At 38.5% G+C, this 24,411-nt stretch overlaps 1 protein-coding gene across 8 annotated transcripts in view; it reads right to left on the bottom strand.

The window, feature by feature from the left end:
• Positions 1-24,411, bottom strand: part of VTI1A (vesicle transport through interaction with t-SNAREs 1A) — a 443,239-nt gene that overhangs the window by 222,078 nt on the left and 196,750 nt on the right. The window lies entirely within an intron of this gene.

The following is a 24,411-nucleotide window of genomic DNA, read 5'->3' as shown; positions in this document are numbered from 1 at the left end:
CCTAGCAGCAGAGGTCACAGGATTTTTGAATACTTATCTCTTTCTGTTCACTTGTGTCACTTAATGATTTGTTCTTGCGCTTCAGTACATACTCCAGAAAATACAATTCCTCAGCAGATAAAGCATGGCTTCTGGCTTCTGTGACCTGACTGTGCTTAAGCAAATCTGGAGTGCATGCTGACAAAGTGGTGATTATTATTGTTGTTTCTTGAAGACTCAGTGCAAATGAAGAAAACCAAGAAAAGAGGTTCTGACCATGGGAATAATAAAGGAAAACTGCTCAGGGCCTGTGCTACAAAAATTAGAAAACATCCCATACATGCCAAGGTAAAAACTATGAGGATGACAGCGTGTCTGAGTGCTCAGATCCAGCAAGAATGGTTAGTCAGTCAGGTGAGGTTATCAGAAGGCCAGGAGTCTTGAGTGGAACAAGCACCCCAGATTAGGGAAACAGAAGATAAATGGCCCTGATGGAGACACAGACTTTACGATAATACATCTGAATTTCCCTGGATGTGCCTATTTGACTATATATAATCATCTCCCTTAATTACATTTCTCTCTGGACATGGCATACTCAGTAAACAAAACATACTGGAGGCATGGAAATGGCTCTTTCTGTAGAAATCCCTCCTGAGAGCATGTTGTACAATGTTATGTAAAGTAACCTGGTACTTAGCAAATCTTGCATAACAATTTGCACTTCTAGTCAAACTTTGCAGAGCACAGCAAGAAATGGTTAGAAACATAATTTTAGCTTCTTCTGCTTTCCATTTTAAGTAACCATCATTAACCTCAGGGGATGGGTCAAATGTGGCGAGAAAGGGCTCCTGAGAGAGTAGATTTCCCAGTTTCACAACCCTGGGTGTTTTGCTCTAGCGCTGCTGGGTGAGGGGCAAGCTGAAAGCAGCGCTTGCCAGTGGGCACATGGTGGACCCCCACAGTGCATCCCCTGCCTCGAGCTTTGAACCGTTCTTGGAATGGTCCTACCAAAGATTCCAGAGTAAGAAGGAACTGTACATGATAAACAGGCACCATATTTGCCAGTGAGAATGTTTAAAGCAAGCTGGAGAATTTGAACAAGTTGAACATCCCAAATGGAGGCAAGGCAACTGCCTTTTGAAGTTGGCACCCCTTTTCCTTTTGATGAACAAAACCACCATAGCAATTATGTGAAAAAGTAAAATCAATGCAAAGAAACAATTCCTTTTATCTCTTTCACCTAAACATTGCAAAAAGTGTCATTTAAAGGCTCAAGTAAATTAGATGCTTTTTATGTATTTAAACACATATTTTTTCTTCTACTGGAATGGTTTCTTACTAAGCTTACAAAATTAATCAACACCAAAATAAAAAAAATACAGAATTCTTAAAGTATTTTATGTAATTAAATGCAAATGCTTCAATGTGAAATGAAAACTGTAAACACCATGCAGAAAAGTTCAAGGTAAGCTCTATGTTAAGAGAAATATTTCTCTAAATTGGAACTTTTCATTCTTCAAAATGCATGAAAAGATAGACCTTGGAAAAATTTCATGTACTACATTTCTTGTATGATTTAAAGGAAATCCAGAAAGTAGAAAATGAGCTTATAACTTTTAGTCAATTGGCTGGGTGTGATGGCTCATGCCTGTAATCCCAGCTGCTAGAGAGGCTGAGGCTGGAGGATTATGAATTCAAAGCCAGCCTCAGCAATTTATCGAGGACCTAAGTAACTCAGTAAGACCCTGTATCTAAATAAAATACAAAATAGGGCTGGGGATGTGGTTCAGTGGTTGAGTGCCCCTGAGTTTAATCCCTGGCACCCCCTAATAAATAAATACATAAAATAACTTTTAGTCAACTGATTTACTCTGGAATGTTGGTTTTCTTTTTCCTTTTTTTGTGGTACTAGGTATTCATTCATCATAGCCTTGCACACACTAGACAGGGCTGTGCCATTGAGCTACATCTCCAGCCTAGCTCTGGAACCTTTTCTTTCTGAGAGCAATTTCTAATTAAGAATTTTTTTTTTAAGATTGAATTTTCTTTTAAGAGGGTTGGAAGTAAAAATTTATTTAAAATAATGAGATTAACTTTGCCATTTCCAGACATTAGAAAATTTTCTCCTAAATGTGTTTTTTGCCAGGCCTTTACTAAAATGCATAGAATTGAGCTGGCAAGGTTTATGTAAATCAAAGTCAGTGGGCCACCTGCTCTTTTGTGCATTAGCCTGCCAATCCACCCTTCCATTCATCCTTTATCTATCCATCCACCCATTCCTATACTTCTTGCATGTCCATTCTGTCCCAGGGACTAGCAGGCACAGGGGATCCAAAGCAAAATAAGTTTCAGTTTCTGCCCTTTGTAGTTTACATTGTGAAGGTGATCCAAGATTAGAGTCAGGTCAACTTTTATTTTATTTTCAGTATTGGAGATTAAACCCACAGCCTTGCACGTGATAGGCAAGAGCTCTACCACTGTGTTATACTCCTAACCCTTATTTAAAACAACAAAACCAAAAACTATTGACATTTTTGAATCATTCAACTCCCCACCTCCCATGTACTGGGGAATTAAATAAATGAGTTCTATTGTATAATAAAAAGTTTCAAGGGCTGGGGTTGTGGCTCAGTGGTAGAGTGCTCCCTAGCATGCACAAGGCACTGAGTTTGATCCTCAGAACCACATAAATGTAAAATAAAGATATTGTGTCCACCTAAAACTAAAAAAAATAAAAATAAAAAAATAAAAAAATAAAAAAGTTTCAAGGGGTAGAAAATAGGTCTTGCTTCATTTATGTTTTGGTACTTAGTTATGTTTTGATTCCATGTTTTTGTGCTTAAAAGTTTATCAGAGGTTAGGAATCAAAGTGAGAGAAAACAGCCAATATTTGTATTTGCTAATGGTATTTTGCTTGTGCTCATGAGGGAGGCATTCATTCATCAAACATTTATTGGATGCATATTCTGCACCAGCTCACTGACAGGGTGATGCAGAGATGAAAGCCAGTCCCTGCCCTCCAGGGTCTCACTGTCTAGTGGGGAGATGGGCAAGGAACCCGACAAGGACAACACAGCCAAAGTTCCCACTGTGCTGTGTGCAGCCACTGGAGGGGCAAGAGCTGATTTCAGGCAGCACCTGGATGGTTACTTTTTATTTAAAATATTCACTAATACCTTAAACAGTTTATTTCAGATACTGAATAGTATATTTATTTTAAGGTATAAAAAATGCTCAGCTAGTACAGTAAAACCATGATTCCATGGGTACTATGTGTGATTATAAAACTAAAGAAGATACTTAGATATATATAAAATAAAGTGTGTCATTTTAAGGAAAAGGACAATGTAAGTGTTACACAGAGATGGCCAAAAAACAACAAAAAATTTTTATTATTATTATTATTATTTTTAAAGTTGTATGCTTCAAATCGCTGAAGCTTGGGAAATAAGGCAGCCAATTAAGTAACCAAAAGAGATGCCACGTTACAGAGGCTGGAGTCTGGCTGTGTGTCCCAAGGTCAGCACTTCCACGTAGGAGGGGAAGGGAGGGTACACGTGTCCTGGGGGCTCAGGGGTTTCTAGAAAGAGGAGACTAAAGGAGAAGTTGTGCTGAAAAGCAGTCACATCTATTAGGATCCTTCATGGGCAGAACTAGTGAATGCCAGGTTTGGATTGGACATCAGAAATAATCTGCCACACTGTCCACACCCTAGGGTACTGAGTTTGTGACCCAAGGAGCGTAATGGGCCTGCGCTCTTCCGAGGTGTTCAGTTAACATTTAAAAGACTAATGAAAAGCCATATTCCAGAGGCAGCTAGACATGGCTGTGTTTACCTTATTAATTAGCTACTCTTAATTAGCATATCTAATAATGATTAATTAAGACATTAGAAATGGTATTGGAACCATGTGGACGGGCTAGAAGCAGTGTCCTCAGCATTCCAACACCATGTGTGGAAGGGGACAGAATCTCAGGCCCCCTCAGCCTCCCTGCAACGGTGTCCTTGACTCAGGGTCCGGCTCTGTCCAGGATCCCTCCGTTTAAAGGAGAATTTTGTCATTAGCTGTGACTAGAAAGTTAGCTAACTCTTGTTGCTAGAATATTCTCACATCAGCCTCAAGTAAGTCTTTCACACAAGTTGCTGTCAATGCACTCTCCCATCAGGAAGGAGGACAGGGACGCCACTGTGCCTGTGGGACAAGTCGGTGACTGTTCTCACGCCTGCTTATTCACACAAAGTCTATGTGTGGCAGAATTCAGACTGAGATTTGCCTTCATTTTGACACATTACTTGGGAAGCAGGCACAGCCCTCAACTACCTCCAACTCATCTGTCTCCAACTGTCTACCATGAAGAACCTAACAATTGTGAAAAACCAAATTTGTTTGAGTCAGAGCTTGGCTACATTGCTCCCTTAGAGAGGTTAAGCACTTTGTCCAAAGTCACACAGGTGGGTTTAAAGGAATTTAAAATCTGTATCTTTCCTGTCCACCAATGGTTGTTGACTATGGAGACTCGTTCCAATTATCTATGGGACTTTTAAATAATGCACATGTACACATGTAGCCCAAAATATTCTGATTTCATAGGAAAGCTAGAGTAAGCACACAGGGGTAAATGTTTTCTAAAAAATTTCACAGTGACTCTGCTGAGTGTGCATTCACATATGTGGAGAATCGCCAGCTACAGCACAGATGTTAGAAGGTACCCTCCACTGCACATTTTCTATGGGCCTAACCTTCTCATAGACGTCTGTTATTTCATTTTTAGAATAAATTATTGAATAAAGTATCCCTAGGATTTCACAGATGAAGAAACTGACACACAGAGAACCCCAATGTGATAACATACAAATGGCAAGACATTGAGATTTGTTGAGCCTAAATCTTCCTGTGCCCACAGATCTGCTCTTAACCATGATATCCTGCTCCATAGAAGGAGACAGAAAGTTGCTCAGAAGAATTTTTATGGCTGAGGCCACAAACCTACAGGTGACAGGTAGAAAACACAAGCCAGCAAAGTGGATCAAATAGAAACTGGGATGAGGTGGAGACCAGATGCCCTTTAAAAGGGTTCTGAGTTCTTGGCAGCTATTTGGAATGCTTTAAGAAGAACTCTGCAGATCAACTGAGACTCTAAGAGAAATGCAAAATGGTTCTCCCATTTTGGAAACCACTTGGAATGTTCTTATAAAATGAAACATATACTTGCCATATGATCCAGCAATCCTACTCCTAGATATTTACCTAAGAGACATGAAAACCTATGTCCACAAAAAGACATGTATACAAATGTTCACATCAGCATTATTTGTAAAAGTCCCAAATTGGAAGCAATCTATATGAGCATCAACAAGAGATGGATAAGTCATTTGCAGTATATCCCAACTCTGGAATATTACTTGGCAATTAAAAGGGATGAAATACTAATGCATGCAACAACATGGATGAATTTCAAAAGCTCTGAAGTAAGTGAAAGAAGTCACACACAAAAGGCTACTGACAAATTCCATTTACAAGAAACTCTACAAAGGCAAAACTTTACAGTATTAGAAACAGATCAGGGGCCACTTGAAGTGGGTGGGGGAAGGAAACTGAGTGCAAAGGAAATGGTGAAAATTTTTTAGAGTGAGGGAACTGTTTCAAATCTTGATGTGTCACGGTGATTACACCATTGTATACAATCACCAACATTCTTCTAACTGTACACTTAAATCAAGTGAATTGGATTGTATGTAAATAATACTTTAAAGAACAAACAAGACTATACAGATCCCTAAGATAAAAAAATTCTGCAGGCTGCTTATGGCCCACAGATTTATAGTTTTCAACCTCTGGTCTCAGTAGAGAGATTCCATGTTAGCTGTCCCTGAAGAAATGAAAAAGATGACAAGAAGTCATCCATCATCCCCACAGGCTGGGCCAGAAGGATGGTGAAGCTTGTGCTTATCCCCCTCTTCCAACTCGGTCTCCTCCGTCATCAGATGCAAAATGCTCCCATGCTGCCCCCTGGCTGCCCAGCATCCCCTGCCACACACCCTCTTTCTGGAGTCATTCCCAAACCACTGTTCCCCTTAGTCTCCACCCAACCTCCTCCCCTCAGGAGCAGCCCTGTTCTGCTCCACAAGGGGCAGAGCACTTTCACCTGGGTAACATGTGACCAACCAGGTGCTGACACCTGGCAAAGACCTGGCAAAGCCCAAGTTCAGTCTTGACCTTCCAATCAGGTAGGGAGTACTTTGGGGAAAGGTGGCTATTGCTGGAACCTACCATAGATATCCCCACTTCAGAGTGACTTTCCTGGTTTGTTTACACATGTATTTCATGATCAATATCATCATTAAAATACCTTAAAATTAATATGTGCAAGTGATCTGAATGGAAAGAATGAAATAGTCCAAATAAATCTCAGAGCCTGATTATCCAAGCTCAGTGCGTACTTGAATACATGCTAGAGGCTGCCCTATTTTCTGAAAGACAAATGAACACTAAACAAACACTGTTGGGCTCGCCTGTGATTCTATAAATTAACTGTAATGATTTAAAAAAAGCCAACTAACTACAATATCAAATCAATGATAGTGGTGCAGGCTATAATGTTAAGATAAAAACAAAAAAAGCAGAATGTAAAACTGTGTTTACACTGCATTTAAAGGTACATAAAGAAAAATGCCAATATGTGAATTAAAATCAAAAGGAAAAGATAATTGCAGGTTTATTGGGTTATGATGTTATGATTTTTTTCCTTTTCTTTCTTCTTTTTCTTCTTCTTTTTAAAAATATAAATATATTTAGTTGTCAATGAACCCATATTTAATTTATTTATTTATATGTGGTGTTGAGAATTGAACCCAGGGCCTCACACAAGCCAGGCAAATACTCTACCACTGAGCCGCAACTCCAGCGCTTTTTTCCTTTTCTTTAAAAAAATGTTTCCTTTTGCCTTTCTGGTAATATCTGTGTAATAAAAATCAGAAGAAGAAAAAGAAATCTCACCGACCCACCATCAGCCCCCACCAACTACCGGAAGGCCACCCTTCCTCCTCCAGGTGGACCAGGAATGGCTGCCAGCTGCACCCGATTTCGCCAGCCCTTCCTTTAGTATGCTGCTGGAGACAGCCCCTTCTTCCTCCAAGGCTGGCTGTGTCTCCATTTGTGAATGGAAATAAGAAAAGTCAGGGAACCTGATGAAGAAAGCAGGTGTGCCCAGCGAAACAGTTCCAATGCCAAGGGTGACTTTCATTCTGAAAATTTTTAAAAAGCGATATCTTGACAAGACATATGGTGAATCCATTTTTCCCCAAAGCAAAACTGGGTTAAAAAATTCAAGTCCTATTAAAGAAAAATTACTGTTAAAAAAAAAAAAAGTCGTGGCACGTCCAGGCTAGTTTCATCCCTGTGGCGAAGCTGGATTTGACTCCAGCCCATCCAGGTTCTCTGTTGTGTGGACTTCTACAGTTCTCTGCTATGTAGCCCCAGATCCCCCCACCCCAAGTGTCAGCAAGCAATCTGAGTACTGAGCGAACAGGAAACAGTGGTGCCCAAACAGTATCTTCAAACAGTGAAGTCTGTCAAGAGAACAGGCATTTTGGGATTGCCTCAAAGGTAGAGATAATCCCCCCTTTTAATGGAGGTCTAGTCTGCCTGCACACATAACTTGCAGTGTCCTTCAGAATTCCTAGAAAAACACTCTGAAGCCACTGAAGGGCAGGGGAGAACTTGTGAAAGAAACATATCAGTGGCCTACGGGAAAACTACAAAACTACACGAAAACGACTTGGTCCTTTACTAGGGTTCTTCCTGCCCAGAGCACATAGTATTCATTCAAGAAACAATAATGAGGGTGGGAAAAAAAGTGGAACCTATTTAAGCCAGTTTCATTTAGGTAAGCTTTTATCTTCCCAGCGGAGGATTAAGATGGAAAGGGGCTGGCAGTTGGGTACAATGGCAGGCATGCCATGAGGTGACCCACATTAACATGGGAACATCTGGGAAAAAAGGCAGAAGTCATAGAGTTGACAACCAGCTAACCTAAGTCCTGCCGTGCCTGCCTTGCAATATGTGGTCTTCCTTCCTAGTTCATGCTGTTCCCTGGAATCCCTACCAACCTGCCCAGGCAAACCCCACCCCTTCTTAAGGGCTATTACAAAAGCCACATCTTCTTCAAAACTTTGCTCTGATTGCTCCAGACTGGTAATAATCTCCCAACTTTGGCTTCTGGTCAGCATTTATCCTTAATTAGCATTTTCCTCGACACTCTCTCTGATTAGGATGTGAGTTTCCTGAGGGCCAGCGTACCCTCCATCCCAACCTAGCCAGCCAAGTGCCCTGCACATATTTGTGGAATGAATTACTAATTTCCTAATAAATGCTTCCCAGGATAAGAGCATTAATAGGAGGAAATCAGTTCCTGTAGGTGAGTCACTTTTATTGTTGGAGGTCAGACTTTTTCCCACAAGGAGCAGAGAAGGGAAATGAAGCATCCAGAGATGAATGAGGATGCCTGGCCTGCAGGAGCGGGCTTGTGGGAGGCTGCTGGGCTATGAAAAAGAGCAAACGTGGCTCATCTTCAAGATCCAACCACAGACTCCATCACTGAACACAGATGCTGCGGCAGTATTTGGAATGGCCCCCTAAATCCTGCCTCACAATTTTACTTAGAGGGACACTTAAACCTCAAAGAAGACTCATCTGAAGGAACTGGCACATGGGATTTCATTTTCCCTAAGGCTTCCAGGCCTTGTGTCAGTAAACCATCAATAATTAAATAGCAACAGTTATAACAAGACCACCCAGGTATACAGGCCCAAGGGTTGAGCTATAGAAATGGTTTGTATGGCCCCCTTATCATAGGCACTTTAAAAGATCACCCACAGTCTCTAGTTTAAAATGGTGTCTGGTCCACAGCTCTTGATGCTGTTATGTATCAAAGTGCCCATTAAATTTGAATGAAAAAATAGAAGATAATGAAAATTTACACCACCAAAACTTATGCCACAAATTGCAACAGTCTGGAAGGATTTCCTACCACCACAAAAGGTGAACTGGGTTAAAAAGTATAAGCCATCTACCTTCCATAAAGTCATCTACATAATTAAAAAACACAAGGTTTGTAATAAGCCCAAATTAACAAGCTTACTCTCTCCTGAGCAGATATAGAAAACTAGGAGATACTTGGACTGCTGCATTCATTCCTTTTTCTTCACACTCTTCAACTTGTTTCTTTTTTATATGAGTAAGAAACTAGAGTTCCCAGTAAAACAATCAATCGATATTGGGTGGCTGCGGGGTAGGTAATGACAAGATGCACTGAAGTCTGTTTGTGTGCGGTGATGGTGGAGATGTGAAGGAGATGACAGGTGTATGTACAAAAGTTGGACATTTTTGATGCTAAACTCAAGTTGTATAAAAAGTCTCATTTTATTCCAGTAAAGATAGTCTAGAGACAAAAATTGGTATAGAGCTCAACATGTAAAACTGACATCCATTTGCAGTTCTAAGAAGAGGTTTGGAAAAGTACCCAAACATAAAACAACATGAGGATGATGGAAAAAAAAGATACTATAGAAAAAAAAGAGAAAGAAAACAACATACTGATTATCTGGGGAAGCACACAATTCTGAAAATTATGTAGTAAAGAAACTGAAAATTTTTTTGAAAATTGTTTGACATCCTCAATAAGAATAAAACCTTAAAAAGTGAGGGTATAAAATTGTTAGATGAGAACTTCTGAGATTTAAAAAGGATAAAAATGTAAAGATGAAGCAATGGGTTTAGGGAAACCAGTAATGCAACAGCAGACTTAATATTCAAGTAACTAGCGATAATGAATAGAACAATGCTGTAGAGTGGGAGCAAAGACAGTGGAAATAAAAAGAAAAGAAAGAGAAAAAAAAGATTTGAAAATATGACAGATGTGGAAGATTATTTTATTAAAAGAGAAGTCTAATGTGAGACTCATAAATTTTCCAGAAATCAAAAAATTCAAAACTGAAAAAATAATCTGACACAATGAAAGAAAACTCTCCTGAGCGGTAGAAGGAAGACTTGAATTTGAAGATCTAAAGTTCTTGTGATGCATGCAAACTGAGGGAAAGACTGTCATATCTAGAAACATTCTGACAGACTGTTCAATTTCAAAGATTCATACAACCCAAATAAATAAACAAAACTAAAAACCCATGATTAGAGTACCATAAGTTAGTCTACCCTCCTGCTACTTTGACACTCTATAGGCCTGAAGACAATAGCTCAATATCTATTTCTTTAAGAAATGAAGGGTCTAAAAGTATTATACCCAGCCCAAATACATAGATATACATATGTGTCTATCCCACATATGCAACTGGTAACAATTCTTACATGTGAACCAGATCACATACAAATTCTGTATTTTTCTGGAAAACGTCACTTGAAGGTATATCCCAGATGACTATACTGCTAAAAAGCTAAGAACTCAAGAATTGGGAAGTCATATATGAGATAGCAACTATGATCTTCAAGGGTGACACATTAAGAAAATAATATAATCTATGAATGAAGATACATAGCATCAATGTAAGTTAGAAAAAAACACTTAAATGTTTTAAATAGAGTAAATATGTCTACAAGGGGATTTTAAATATCCATTGTAAATAATGATTATAAAAATTTTTGATAGTGTGGGAAAATGCTTTCAATAAATCTTTTTTTTTGGGGGGGGTTATATAATGCAAACAGCAGGCTGTAAGATTATATACAACGTTTATACATACAATACATACAATAAATAGAAAAAAGCCAGATTGAAATATGCTAAAACTTTATTACTATCTTTAGCTGGTGTGATTATGAACAATTTTCTCCATAGTTTATGTTTTATAGAACAAATATGATTTTTTTTACAAATATGATTTTAAAAGAATCTTCCCAAATAAAATATGTTAGGCGTACGTTCAACATGATGATATTGCAGGAAAAGAAATCTTTCTGATGTCAGCACTTTCTGCCCAGTTTCCTAAAGGCCACTCTGATGACTTTTGTGTTCCAGCCAATTACCATGATTACAACTTCAGAGAAGCTCCTTGAGGACAGGACCTTTCTATGTCTTATACTCTACCAGCACCTGGTCCACTATTTGGGAAGCTGCAAGAAATACTTAATGAATGGACAAATGAATAATAGAGGATGAGATTACCCCATTTTATAGGTACATCTTTTGTTAAAATGATCTACTGCATTCATCTAATTTTTACAGCATCTTCAATGTTAAAAACTATAAGGATGCTGTGATTCAAGAATTCTCATCACTCATCATGGATCGCATGTTTCATGGAAAGCCAGCCAGAGCCAAAACCTGGTGCCATGTTTTTATTTCTCTTTTTCCATTTCAAAAGAAAAAGCTGTAGTTAATTCTAATTTTCCTGCGGGCAGAGGGAAGGAGAACATTTTATGTGTGTGAAAGAATGGCACACCCCCCAGCCATCTGAGGACAGTTCCTCCCAGGAACACCTGTTTGCTCCAACTGAAGCCTGTCCAAATTGAGTCCTGGGGATCAGGAGCATGCTCTTCAATGTCCCACTATTCTACAATATTTATTCCCCACCTGTCTGATGGCTGTGATAGCTTGGGAATGCTCCAGCCAGGGAAAGCTGTTTCTTGGCCCTGACATGGCAGAGCTAACAGCAGCTAATTTCACCCGGAATCAGGTCTGGGTCCAGTTGCCCTTGAGTTAAAAAATGCTTCTTCTTTTCATAGTCTACCAGACTTAGCAAAAGTTCTTAAAGAGGAAGAATTAAGTAATTTTTCAGCTTCATATTAATATGTTACAAAAAAAGAGTACAATTTACTTTCAGTCTTTGTTTCTTAAAGCTAATTTACTAATTTCTCACTCATATTTAATATTCAGAATTCCAGTCATATTAAGTAGATGCCTGACACTAAATATAAAGATTGGTAAATTAATTTATCCAACATGAAAACTGTTAAAATCCAGAAGATAAAATGCAGTAAGAACAATCTTAGACACATGATTTAACAAATAATGCAGGGAAGGAAAAAGAGATGCCCACATCAAACTCTAGTGATAATAGTAAAATAATGTCTTATTTAAAAAATTCTAGTCATGAGAAAACTGTACATTTGAAAAGCTTACATAAAGCCTTATAAAATAAGAGACCTTTTATCTTCTCCAGATCCATGGGCTTGAAAATACTTTATCTATGCAATTTCAAGGCACATAAAAACCTCAGTGAATAAATAAAATGTTCTTTTTTCTTTATGCAGAAGCTTTAAAAATTATTCATATAAATAGCTTGGCCTTGAACAAACAGATTAAAAGACCTAAAAGGCTATGGCTTCAGATCATGTATATAGAATAGAAAATGAATGCTTTTCTTTATTGGCTGGGCAAGTTTTCAACTAACTAAATTTCTATAAGCCCATTTGAGGAGAAAGATTTAATTGGAATATATAAAATAATTCAGTATTTTAAGTGATATACTTATCAAATAAATAATATGCTTTAATAAAATAATCCACATACTCTGCCAATGTTCTTTGTATCTATTTATGAATCATATGTACAGTATGGTCAACATGCAGTATTATTTCAGAGGCCATCAAGTTTTCTAAACATATAATTTTAGTGAAGTGTGTGAAAATTCTCAATATTTTTCGAACACTTGAAAAAAGTTTTTCATAATTGCTTACAATTGGAACTATTAGGTGATTTCAAACCTTTCCAATTTGCTTAACAAAAATTTAAACTCCATCACAAGTTTAAAAATATTCTCAATAAGTTTAATTTAAGGTGAAGGTAAAAGTGAAGCTTTGGCCTCATGCTAAGTTTGAGAGTAAATGAGGTTTCAAGTTGCTAATGTCCTGTGTTTCTTCAACTCAGCTGTAGCCAAACAGCTCTACCACCACCTCCAACAGTCAAATTCTGCTATTGGGAGCTATTACCTGGAAGCTACTATGAAAAGGGAAAGGAGAGACTCCATATGTGGGTTAAGAATCAGGTAGTAATTTTCAGGCCTGGTGGCCATCTGCCATCTCACCTGCCTACCTAGGCCCCAGGAATTTCTTCCTGTAATTTCCTAGAGCATTGAGTTCTCACTTATGTAGCACAAGTTTCTATGCACTGCTGTTTCTTAACAATGTATAAACCAGGGATGGGGATATAGCTCAGTTGGTAGAGTGCTTGCCTTGCATGCATAAGGCCTTTGGTTCAAGCCCCAGTACCACAAAACAATAACAACAACAAAATGTGTAAACTGAGGCTCCCAAATTAGATACTCAACTATCCAGGAGTGAGGTTTTTGAATCTTAGATGCCTACCATATTCCCTTATATACAATAAACATTGAACATTTGCTATTGAAAATGTTTATGCTGTCACTGTTAAGATTCTGCTAAGAACTCAATTTCTATGGCTACAGCCAGGGTAATTGTCCAAATTTTCCCCTATCTTGGGGAAATGGCCTTGGGCATGATGCAACTTCCATAGGTCTCTATAACTGCTATGGTTTCAACACATCCTTCAAAAGTTGGAAGCTCTGTTGTGATATGCTGCAGAAAGAAGACCCTCACAGATGCTGAGTCTGTGCTATGCTCTGAGACTTCTCACCTTCCAGAACCATATGCTAAATAAACTTCCATTCTCATATACCCAATCTCAAGTATTTTATTATAGTACAAAAAAACAAATAGATAATAACATCAGGTAATCATGACACTACAACTTCACAGTGTTCTTATGAAGATTACCTTAAATGCAACAATGTGTGTTTTGTGACACCATAAGGCCCCATATACATTTTAATTGCTATGGTTGTCTTTAAGGAATTGAACCTTGCACATAGTAGGGCCTTGCACATAGTAGGCAAGCACTCTACCACTGAGCTACATCACCATCCCTTTCAAATTTTGAGATAGGGTTTTGCTATGCTGCCCAGGTTGGTCTTGAACTTGCCATCCTCCTGAGTTACTAGGATTACAGGTACATGCCACTGGGGCGGGTCTTTATTAAAAGTCTTACTTTTAATAAATTATCTGATTTCCCGAGGAAGGCATCCCTGCATTTTTAGTTTTTTTTATTGAACTTTGTGGACAAATTCAAATTCTTGTATGGTAACACATTTCAGATGAGCTAGGAAATAATTATTTAGCCAGGAAAATGGATACTGTTTTTATAATGTCTAATTTTTCCAAGTTTTGGGGAGTTGATTATAGATTCTTTTGAAAATGTTATGGAATTTTAATGGAAATTCAGAGAGATGCAAATATACATATACACACAAATTTTCAGAAAACTCCAGTGGTTCAGACTCTGTGAAGCCACCCAGGAGAGGAAGTATTGCCTTATGGCTTGAGTCAGAGATGTGGTTTCATGAAAGCACTTGGAGACCTGATTCAGACACTTTTAACTAATTGGGCATTAAAAAGTTGTCAGGTTTTTTCCTGATCATAAGATCATTAGGGCATTAGTAGATGGAGAATAGCACGACTTTCTCCTAGATAAACTATAACTGTAGAGGAAACTGGTGTGTTTCACAATTTCAAGCCACCTCAACCCTCTTTCTAAAAATTTTGTCAAATTTACTGCTTTGGCATTTTTCCCATTGACATTCCTAAGTTAGTTCTAAATTTCATCACATAACTTTGCAAAAGAAATCACTAGCCTTTTATAAAAGAATATCGGATTATGATTGGGCCTCTTTCTATGTCACTTCTGCCTTGTCAAAAAATGCTAGAGACAATTTCAAATGAAAACAACCTCAATTAGTGCTTGCAATCTAAAACACTTTAATTCTACTTTTGGATATTAAATATGCTCCTTAACAAACGGTGTTGGTAATTTTTTCCCCATAAAAGCAAAGAATTCTTTCTTAATACCTAGATGACAAAGTCTCAAGTATACACAGTTGTTTCCTATTATGGCTTCCCTGGAAAACATTTCTGGGAAAGTACAATTCCCAGCCACTTACTTTGTTTACAACAGACAAAACTGCTTGTGTGGTATAAATAGGAGTCTGTCCTTAAATGCTGCTGAAAAATAAAACACAACCATGAAAAGGAGCCATTTCCTGCCCTAAAGGTGGCTTAAAAAAATTCTTAGCTACTTTAGGAACAGCACCAAAGCATAAATAATAATTATCAATTGCCACATAATAAAAGACTAATTTTATAGAAAAACAAAAACAAAAACAAGCCACATATTCCAGAGATGCCCTCAGATTGTCAGCATTAGGTTCCTTATCCAGCAGGATGATGAAGCCCCCTTTTGTGCCCTGAGTTTGTGATGTATATCTATAACTCGTTCTTTGGGCAGATAAGCCTCGCCTTGTCTCTGGAACTGCACTTTTAAAAGCAGATTCACAGTTGTTTGACTTTTGATCTGGGGAGCAGCTAGCCCCAACCACCTGCACTGTGCGGAGCTGTTACTGAGCTTGCTTTGTCCCATCTTATAACACAGCCAGCCTTTTAAAATTGATGTGTGAATACGCTAATTTACAATGTGAGCGTTCAAACAAAAAAATATGTTGGTGGTAGTGGTGGTGGCAGCGGCGGCAGTGGCAGCAGCAGCAGAAGGGGGAGATTTGTGAGGGGAGAAGCCCTAACCCTCAATTTATAAAGTTCAGCTATTGTTCACTGCCTCTGGCATTTAATGAAACAGATGCGAAAGGCCTCCCTCAACTTACAATGGAGCAGACAGTGGTGTGATGGTGCGGGCCTGGAATTGTAAACCGTTGTTTGGTGATGGTGTATGCTAATAAATAGCCATTTACAAGGGGGGCTGAGGGCTCCATTACTTGTTTATAAGGAAGGCCTAAGGCTCCTTGCTTCAGTTAACAGTTCAAGGCTGTGTTCAAAGGAGGCATTGATGGTGAAGGTAAAGTGCTCCCTCTGCACATTAAAGACTGGCATGTATCCTGGGGAAGAAAGGAAGATCATAAAAGAAAGGTAATTCAAGAATTAGGTCAAATTGTGGCTCACAATCAAGAAAACTATAAGATGCTTTTTTATTGTGATTAAATAATGGACAAGAATATTCTCTTATTGTGAAGCAACTTTTTTTTTTTCTTTGTGGTGCTAGGGATGGAACCCAGGACCTTTCGTATGCTAGGCAAGTGCCACTGAGCTACACTTCTAGCTCAGCCGTATTTTATCCTTGAATGAACATGTTTACCTGTATCCAAACTGTAACAGATAATAACCTGCAGATTTTCAACTAAATTACATGAATCTAGACAGCAACTTTAAAATTATTCTCAGTTATTCTTCTTAAGATTAGTCATTGATGAGGCTATACTTGGGTAACTTGGTCCTTTATACAGATATTAAAAATCCATCTGGAACATTCCTAAGTTACATCTGTTGTTTTCATTCGCCCAGTATCTACTCCCCTCTCTGGTGAAAGCTCTCAGATTCTTCTGAGGGAATTATGCTTCACCCATTCTAAGTCTATTTGTCCAATCCCAGCACAGGGTCCCTTGTCTACAACATCAGATCATAGATGAATAAGGTTTTTATACAACCTGAACCAATCAGAATCTGTATGACTCCATGCTATAATCTTTGTAGGAACTATTGGGAAGAAAAAAAAATGCTAAATTCAATGAGAGGCTGGCAAAGCTTTGTTCTGACAAGAAGTCCCTGACAAAGGACAGAACCCATACACAGAGATCCGAGATGAGAGATGAGAAAGGCAAGACCCAGCCCTGATGACATTATTTGAGCCCTCAGATTCCACTGCTTGAAGTCACTGCTATCCTTGGTCTATTTGGTTACATGAGGCAGTATTTATCTTCTTTTATGTATTGCCAGTTTGATACGGGTTTCTGTCACTTGCATTCAGAAGATTTTGAATCACAAGTGGAAAATGGACAGCATTATATGTAGAAGTAAGAGGTGAAGCAAAGTAATAGAATTAGTGAAGAGTCAAACTAGCCTTGGAGATGGGAAGTAGTCGGCTTTGGTTGGGGTCTGCTGTCTGTCCAAAGGTAGTAGCAGTCAATAAGGCCAGAAGTCCACAGGCAGACATTGGAAATGGGACCAAGAGGACATGCTTGTGTTAGCAGGTGATGGGAGCCATGGGAGGCTCGTAGGCAGGGAAGAAAATGCACTAGTTTTGCATTATGGAAGACAGACTGGCAAACCGTATTTAGAAAGACAAAAGGAGGAGAAGCAGCACAGAGACCAATCAGGATGCTTGTCTCTCTGACAGTCCAAGTGGGAGGGAAAGCATCCATGCTGGAGGACGCTTTGCTCCTGGGGAACTCTGAGTGCTCTGGGGAGTTGCTGCAGAATTGCTGACTGAAGGTCCCAGACAGAGGGAGAATGGTGGGTCCCTTTCAGACACAGAGACATCAGGAAAGGATGGGAGGATTTTATTTTTATTATTATTAATTTTTTGTTACTGGGATTGAACTCAGGGGCACTCTATTGCTATATATCTCACCTATATCCTCAGCCCTTATTATTATTTTTTAAATTTTTATTTTGAGACAGGGTTTCACTAAGTTGCTGAGGCTGCCCTTGAAATTCCAATCTTTCTGCTTCAGTCTCTCAAATTGCTGGGACTAAAGGAATGTGCCACTATACCTGGCTTAATTTCTCATTTTTTGAAACTTCCTAGGAAACTCTGGAAATGGAAAAAGAATCAATTTAAAATTCACCAACCTAAAATAACTATTAACATTTTTATTTTAGTCCTTGCTCCTAGGCCTTTTTCTTTCTCAAAGCAGTGATGATAATAACTACTGTTCTGACATTTACTGAAATCTTATTTTGTAGCAGGCACTATTATGTGTACTTTACATGTATTGACTAACTTTTGCAAAAACTTACAAAGTAGGGACTACTATCATCTCCATTTTATAGATAAGGAAATTGAGGTACAGGGAGGTGAGATTCTTACCAAAGGTTAACGGTGAGAAAGCAGGAATGGGGCTCCAGAGCCTACCTCCTACCTATCGGGCATATGCCTCTTGGTGCCCATACAATGGTGGGCAAAAGAAAACTCCAATGAGGATAAAGCCCCAGGTGAAACAGAGTTAGACATAAAAATGAAATTTCCTAACCATGATACTTGCCGAACACTGGAGGTAAGGATGGTAGAGGCTTTTCAGCTCCTTGCTGGTCTGTTGGTTCCAGTTAATGCTCAAAATCAAGCCATTTCTAAAGGATTCCTCAAGAAGACCCTTCTTGGGACTCTCCTTGCACCCACAGCTGCAGCCCAGGGCCTCCAGCCCATCCTAACAGTGGGTCTCCTCGGGTTTATTCATCACTTTCTGAACCTATCTCCTGCACCGGCCAATTGGTCCTCTGACACTGTGAGGGGTCTCAGACCAGTATAGCAGGAGAACCAGGCCCTGGGGGTCCTGAAGATACCCAGTGACAGCTCCCTACAGTGCTGCATACAGTCCTCAGGAAGATGAACTAACACACCAAGAGGCTTGGACCACGGCTACTAGCCAAGAGGAGTCTGAGAGTACACAACAAGCCCTTGGATTCTTGAAGGCCAGAGGACAGTGTGGATTCTGGATCTCCTAGAGCAGTGAATCAGAAGGGGGCATGGGAAGGCAGGAACACTGGCACACACTGCCACTGCTGAACATTTTTTCAAGTACTTATTTTGGACCAGCTTAAGGAAAGTGTTTACTACACAATTATTTCAGAAGAAAGGGAACTGCATAACAGCATAATAACAGTAAAAGTTAGCAAAACCAAAAACTCCGCAGCTCATACGCACTCCTCTCCTCACTGGTCAGTGAGAACTACTCTCACTTAAGCAACCTTTGGGAACCTCATGGAGTACGTTTGAAAGAAAGTACTGAGTTTGTATTCTGACTCTGTCTTGCTATTGGCCAACTCCAGATGGCTTACCTAGCTTCCTTAAGCACAGTTATGCTCATCTGTGAAATGGGGATGACACTGCTTCCTTCATGGGGTTAGGAACTGGGTCATATGTGTGTAAAGCTTCGCTTGGGGTCAGAAATGCACTGAGAGATCAGTGGAGGCAGATGGTAGTCTTTGGTGGCAGGGAGCTTTAGATACTGCATTTGACTTGTTTATGTTTCTTTTTTTTTTTTTTAAGAATTTTTAATATTTATTTTTTAGTTCTCGGCGGACACAACATCTTTGTTGGTATGTGGTGCTGAGGATCGAACCCGGGCCGCATGTATGCGAGGCGAGCGCGCTACCACTTGAGCCACATCCCCAGCCCTTGTTTATGTTTCTGATTTTTATTATTATATTTTTAGGATGGGGTCTCATAATGTTGTCAAGGCTGGTCTTAAACTTGTGGGCTCTAGTGATCCTCCTGCCTCAACCTCCCAAGCAGCTGGGACGATAGGCACATGCTGCTTTGCCTAGCCAAAATCCTATGTAGAAAGAATATTATTAAAGAAATATTATTAAAGAAAAATATAAAGAATATTATTAAAGAACAATATAAATAAGGAAGTACAGAATTGTTGTTTAATTTGGCAAAAGCATCATCCGTGTTGGCCTTGAAGAGGTCCAAGGACAAAGGCAATGAGTCAAGGCTCTAGTAATAAATTGAGTCACACAAAGAGGACCAAGATTAAAAAAAAGATTCTCTCTATAGCATTAATCTAGCTTAGCTCCTAACTCTGCTGAGTCCAAAGAATCAACTGCAATTCAACGATTTTACTCTGAAAGAACTGTGCTTGATTAAAAGCTGAAAAATGGTTTAGAGGCTGAGACCTTGCTACACTACCTTCAGGTCAGGACCCGTGCTCAACACTAGTCAGCTACGCAAGCCACAAAGGAGGAACAAGATGAGAGAAAAGGAAAACAAGGGCTGCAGGGTAGCTCAGTGGTAGAGCGCTTGCCTGACATGCTTGGGGGCCTGGGTTCAGTCCCTGGCACCGGGGGAAAAAAGAGAAGAAAATGTGCACATATGAACACAAGGCTCTGTGAGAGAAGGGGCCTTTTCAAGGCATGAATTCTGAGAGTAAATTTTCAAGGACATTTTTTCACAAGTCTTAAAAACTCTGTTGAATTTTAGCCATTGTAATAAGAACAATTAAAATATAATAAAATATTTCCTGAGCAAAATGGGGTGTGTGTGTGTGTGTGTGTGTGTGTGTATGTAGAATGAAGTTTCAAAGAAGCTTAAGCATCTAGTCACAGCCTATTTACGAATAAGTCTGTTTATTTAAAAATATATATTTGTATGGCTTACAGATCTGCTCTGGTATTTCTGTTATACTTTCCCTCTGGAGCCACTGACAGCACATTTCACTTTTCCAGATGTTTTACCTGTCATTCTACCAAAGCAACAAGACCACGTTTAAAACGTAAAATGTGATAGCAATGATAGCTGGCAATTATTCCCCAGGTTGACTCAGAAGTCACTCTAACAAAAACACACATTAAATAGTATTGTATGAACGGCGCTATCGAGGCCGACTGCATTTACTACGGTTGGCTTTGTTTGTATCACAGGTTGGTTACAAAAGACCTCTCAGAAGCAACTTATGTTAAGAAGTTACTGCACTCACGCTGCAAGGATAAGCGCTTCATTTCTGAAGGGAACACTCTGATTTTGTGTGTTGAAATAGTTGAGGAAGAGAGAAAATTATTTTACATTGAGGTCACCATTCAGGAAAGTTTTTTTTCCAAATATATATGCATCATATGCAAAGCAGTCCATAGTGAAGTTCTAATATGCTCTCCCATTTATGCTAATGGAGCTCTCAATTTATGAATTTGTTATATCCTTGAGGACTCTTTTAGATACTTCCAGAAAAAAAATTACAGGATTACTGATTAATTATTAACTACTACTAGAGTTATTCAGAGGTAAAAGGAAATATAATCATAAATGATTATTTCTGTTTTTTCTAAGAATTTTGAAAATCTCTGTTTTCATTTTCATTGATTGCCAGCCCAATCTGATCTGATACGTGGAAACACACACACGCACACGCACACGCACGCACATGCGAGTGAACGCAGTACATAGGTGAAGAGAAACTTGGGAGCCTCCCAGGGATCCTTGCAACACTTTATGACAACCAAATGTAATAATCAAGTTTTGTGAGACTCAATGAAAAATCCATTTCTTGGCCCCAGTTACCACACGGATGGTCATTTGTTTCATAGCCATTTTCATTTGATCTGAATTCCACTCTATTCAAACTGTCTGCAGAGTCAGGAAATAAACACTTTGTCCCTAGGTGGCTCCCCTTCTTGTGTCAAGAAGAAAGAAAAATTACTTTCTAGAAAATAAGTTATAGGCTTTATTCTGATGTCAGAATCGACCAATTTTCTCCTTTGCTTTCTTTATTTTGGTAACATAGTGTAGTTATATAAAAAATAATTTCTTTTTGACTAAACCAGTTGCTATTCAGTAACCTAGATATGGCTCATAGTTTAGTTCTTTTTAAAACTTATTTGTTATGATGCTATAAATAATTTCCTATTTCCCTAATTTTTTCTCAAACATGTGGGTTTTAAAGCCATTCAAATCACATTTTGTTTTGGTTGTTTTTTTTTCCTTATGAAAATAGATGATCAGCAAGGATTAACTGAGGTTGTAGAATCCTTAATAGCTTTCATGAGATTTAGATAATTTTGTGAATTCCCACTGCACACTTTTATACACACATAAGCACTCTGAAGGCAAAGCTAAATGTGGTTTCCTCTCAGGATCACTATGCCTTTTATTACAGGCATATGGGAGGAAGGAAGAAGGGAAGGAAGGAAGAAAATGGATTTTTGCCTCATTTGAAGTTAACAATAGATTTAAAAAGCACAAGTGTTAGATGATTATTTAGTGGCTGCTGGATTTTAAAAACTTAATTTTTGTTGCTTTCTTATTTTGGTCAGTGTCACAAATGATCAAGTGGTCATATACACAGACTTTGGCTCAGAGTGAACATGATTTCACTTGTCTTCATAACTGACTGACCACTGCAAGTGAAATGAGCCAAAGGAGGGGCTATGAGGTACCTTTTCTGTTCATTTCACAAATTTAAAAACCTTGAAGTCTAAAAAATTTTAAAAATCCCCAAATCTTTCTTTCAAATAAAGTAATTCCTTGCTTTGGTGTATTATATTTATTCTCAAACACAGAACTTAGCATATGAAAATAAATAGGCTTATGTTACTTGCAGGTAAATATTTACACTGCACAAAGAGGACACTCAATTCTTTTACACATTTGTGAAGGTGACATAAGCACATGATTCCATATTGTGCTGTTTCTTAAATCATAATCACCTGTTGACACACAATGTAGCTGGACAGTTTGGTAAGAACAAGAATTCTGGGAATGTGGCTTCTTCTTAAATAAAACCCCCACCAGTGCTGGAGTGAATGCCACATGAACAGGAGAGAGGTGACAGAGGGCATAAAATAAATAAAAGTGAAATAGGGCTGGGGCTGTAGCTCTATAATAAAGCATTCACCTAGCATGTGTGAGGCACTGGGTTCAATTCTCAGCACCATATATGAATAAATAAAATAAAGGTCCGTTGACAACTAAAAAATATTTTTAAAAAATGAAATAAAAGACTTTGGTATATAAGTTCTGGTTCTACTTCTCAAAAGACTATGTTTTCAGGAATAACCCAAATAATAAAGTAAAGAAGCTGGTTAGTTTTTTTCATTTTTCCAAAGTCCTAAATAAATTGTGTCATGTGGGATAGCAACTAGAAACAAAACCAAAACTACCACTATGCAAAGACTCAGTCTGGTTACACCACTGATGAAAAGTACCTGGGAATCTTGGCAGATATCAACATTCTAGCTTGTCTACTGAAAAACACTGTCACACACACACACAGGTGGACTTACGAGCTTTGGCTCAGACAGAGCCAGGTGATGTCCATTGGGCATTTTATTCCTGTGAGTTCTCTACAAACATCCTGAGAGGAGATAAGTCTAGATTGACTGAGTCTGCCTACAAAGAGAAGCCCAAGTAGATTTCACCAGAGTAATTTTCTTCTGCAGGCTTCTGAGCCATCGCATTAGTGCCATGTCCCTACAGAAAGCCCAGTTGAAGGTCGCAGAAGTCGTTTGTGCTTCACCCTCTCTAAATGACTTGCAAATTTATTCAAACACAATATGAGGGGATGCTTTATTTGTTGAAATAACTGTCTGCAGTATCCTGCACTAAAGGGTGAGGTACATCAAGCAGAAACATGGACAGAAATACATTGGTTTAGAAACCCATAAATCCTTATTTGAATCTGCCAACCTGAAAGCCACGAAGAGCTTGAATAAACTATTTACCCTAAATGCTACATCTGATTAAGCCATACCATTAAATGACAGCTGAACTTTAACATTAATATGATATTATTTAAATAACCACATGATTTTTTTACACTAAAAATGATGAATGATTTCTGGACAGCTCAATTGACATAAAGCAGGAGGACTCTTTAATGAGATTTGACAAAATGGAGACATATGCAGAATATTCGTTACAGCTCACATCGCAGGGGCCCTCCCAGGAAAGCAGTGAAGGTTTTTTCCCTTTCTTTCTTTTTTATTGTCTTTAGGCACTGAAGCATTCCTTTCAATCACCAGTTCCCTTCTCTGTAGGTTTTGAGCTTTTCTCAAGTCGTTTACTAACTATTCTTTTTTTTTAATATTTATTTTTTTTAGTTGTAGTTGGACACAATACTTTATTTTATTTATGTATTTTTATGTGGTGCTGAGGATCAAACTCACATGTGCTAGGCGAGCGGTCTATCGCTGAGCTACAGGCCCAGCCCCATTACTTACTATTCTTGATCAGAGAATTTGGTGGTTATGGCTCTGAGTTGGAGCAGTGTGTCCAGGGAAAGAAGGAGCAATGTGGACACTAGGCTGGCAGTGCTCAGGGAACTTTGGGCTCATTTCTGATCAGGTTGAGAGATCACATCAACGTTTATGGCGGAACAAATGTACATTGAATAGTTTCTTATACAATAAATCTTCAACACAAGAGATAATTTTAACAATTACTGTATATGGATACATGATCAGGGAAGGCTTTGTTATTTTGAAATAGTTGTTTCTTCAGTATCAACTATAATGAAGATTTTCTTCCTTAACATTCCAGTCAAGCTCTCCTAGAGATCAGTTACAATATTCGTGACTCACTTTTCCATTCACAGTTCCAAATGGGCATCTTGGTGCCAGATGATACTCTTACCTGGTAGATCTCAAGTGGAAAATCATTCCATGCTAAAAATACTTACATAGAACATGACCAACTCTGATTCATTTTTATACTCTTTTTTATACTCATTTTTATACTCATATTCTTTTTTATACTCTCCCGAATATTTTCCATCAATCAAAGTTTTGTCACACACAGAAAACATAAAGATTTGTTTGCTAGCACACATGAATTCAGATTATTCAGATAATATTGACATTTTATAAATCATCTTGAATTATATACATTAAATAAAAATGTTTC

Source organism: Spermophilus citellus (assembly GCF_964194105.1).
Source record: "Spermophilus citellus genome assembly, chromosome: 15".
NCBI classification, from domain to species: Eukaryota; Metazoa; Chordata; class Mammalia; order Rodentia; family Sciuridae; genus Spermophilus; species Spermophilus citellus.
Note: the sequence above shows the minus strand (reverse complement) of the source record. Positions and strands in the feature narration are given on the sequence as shown.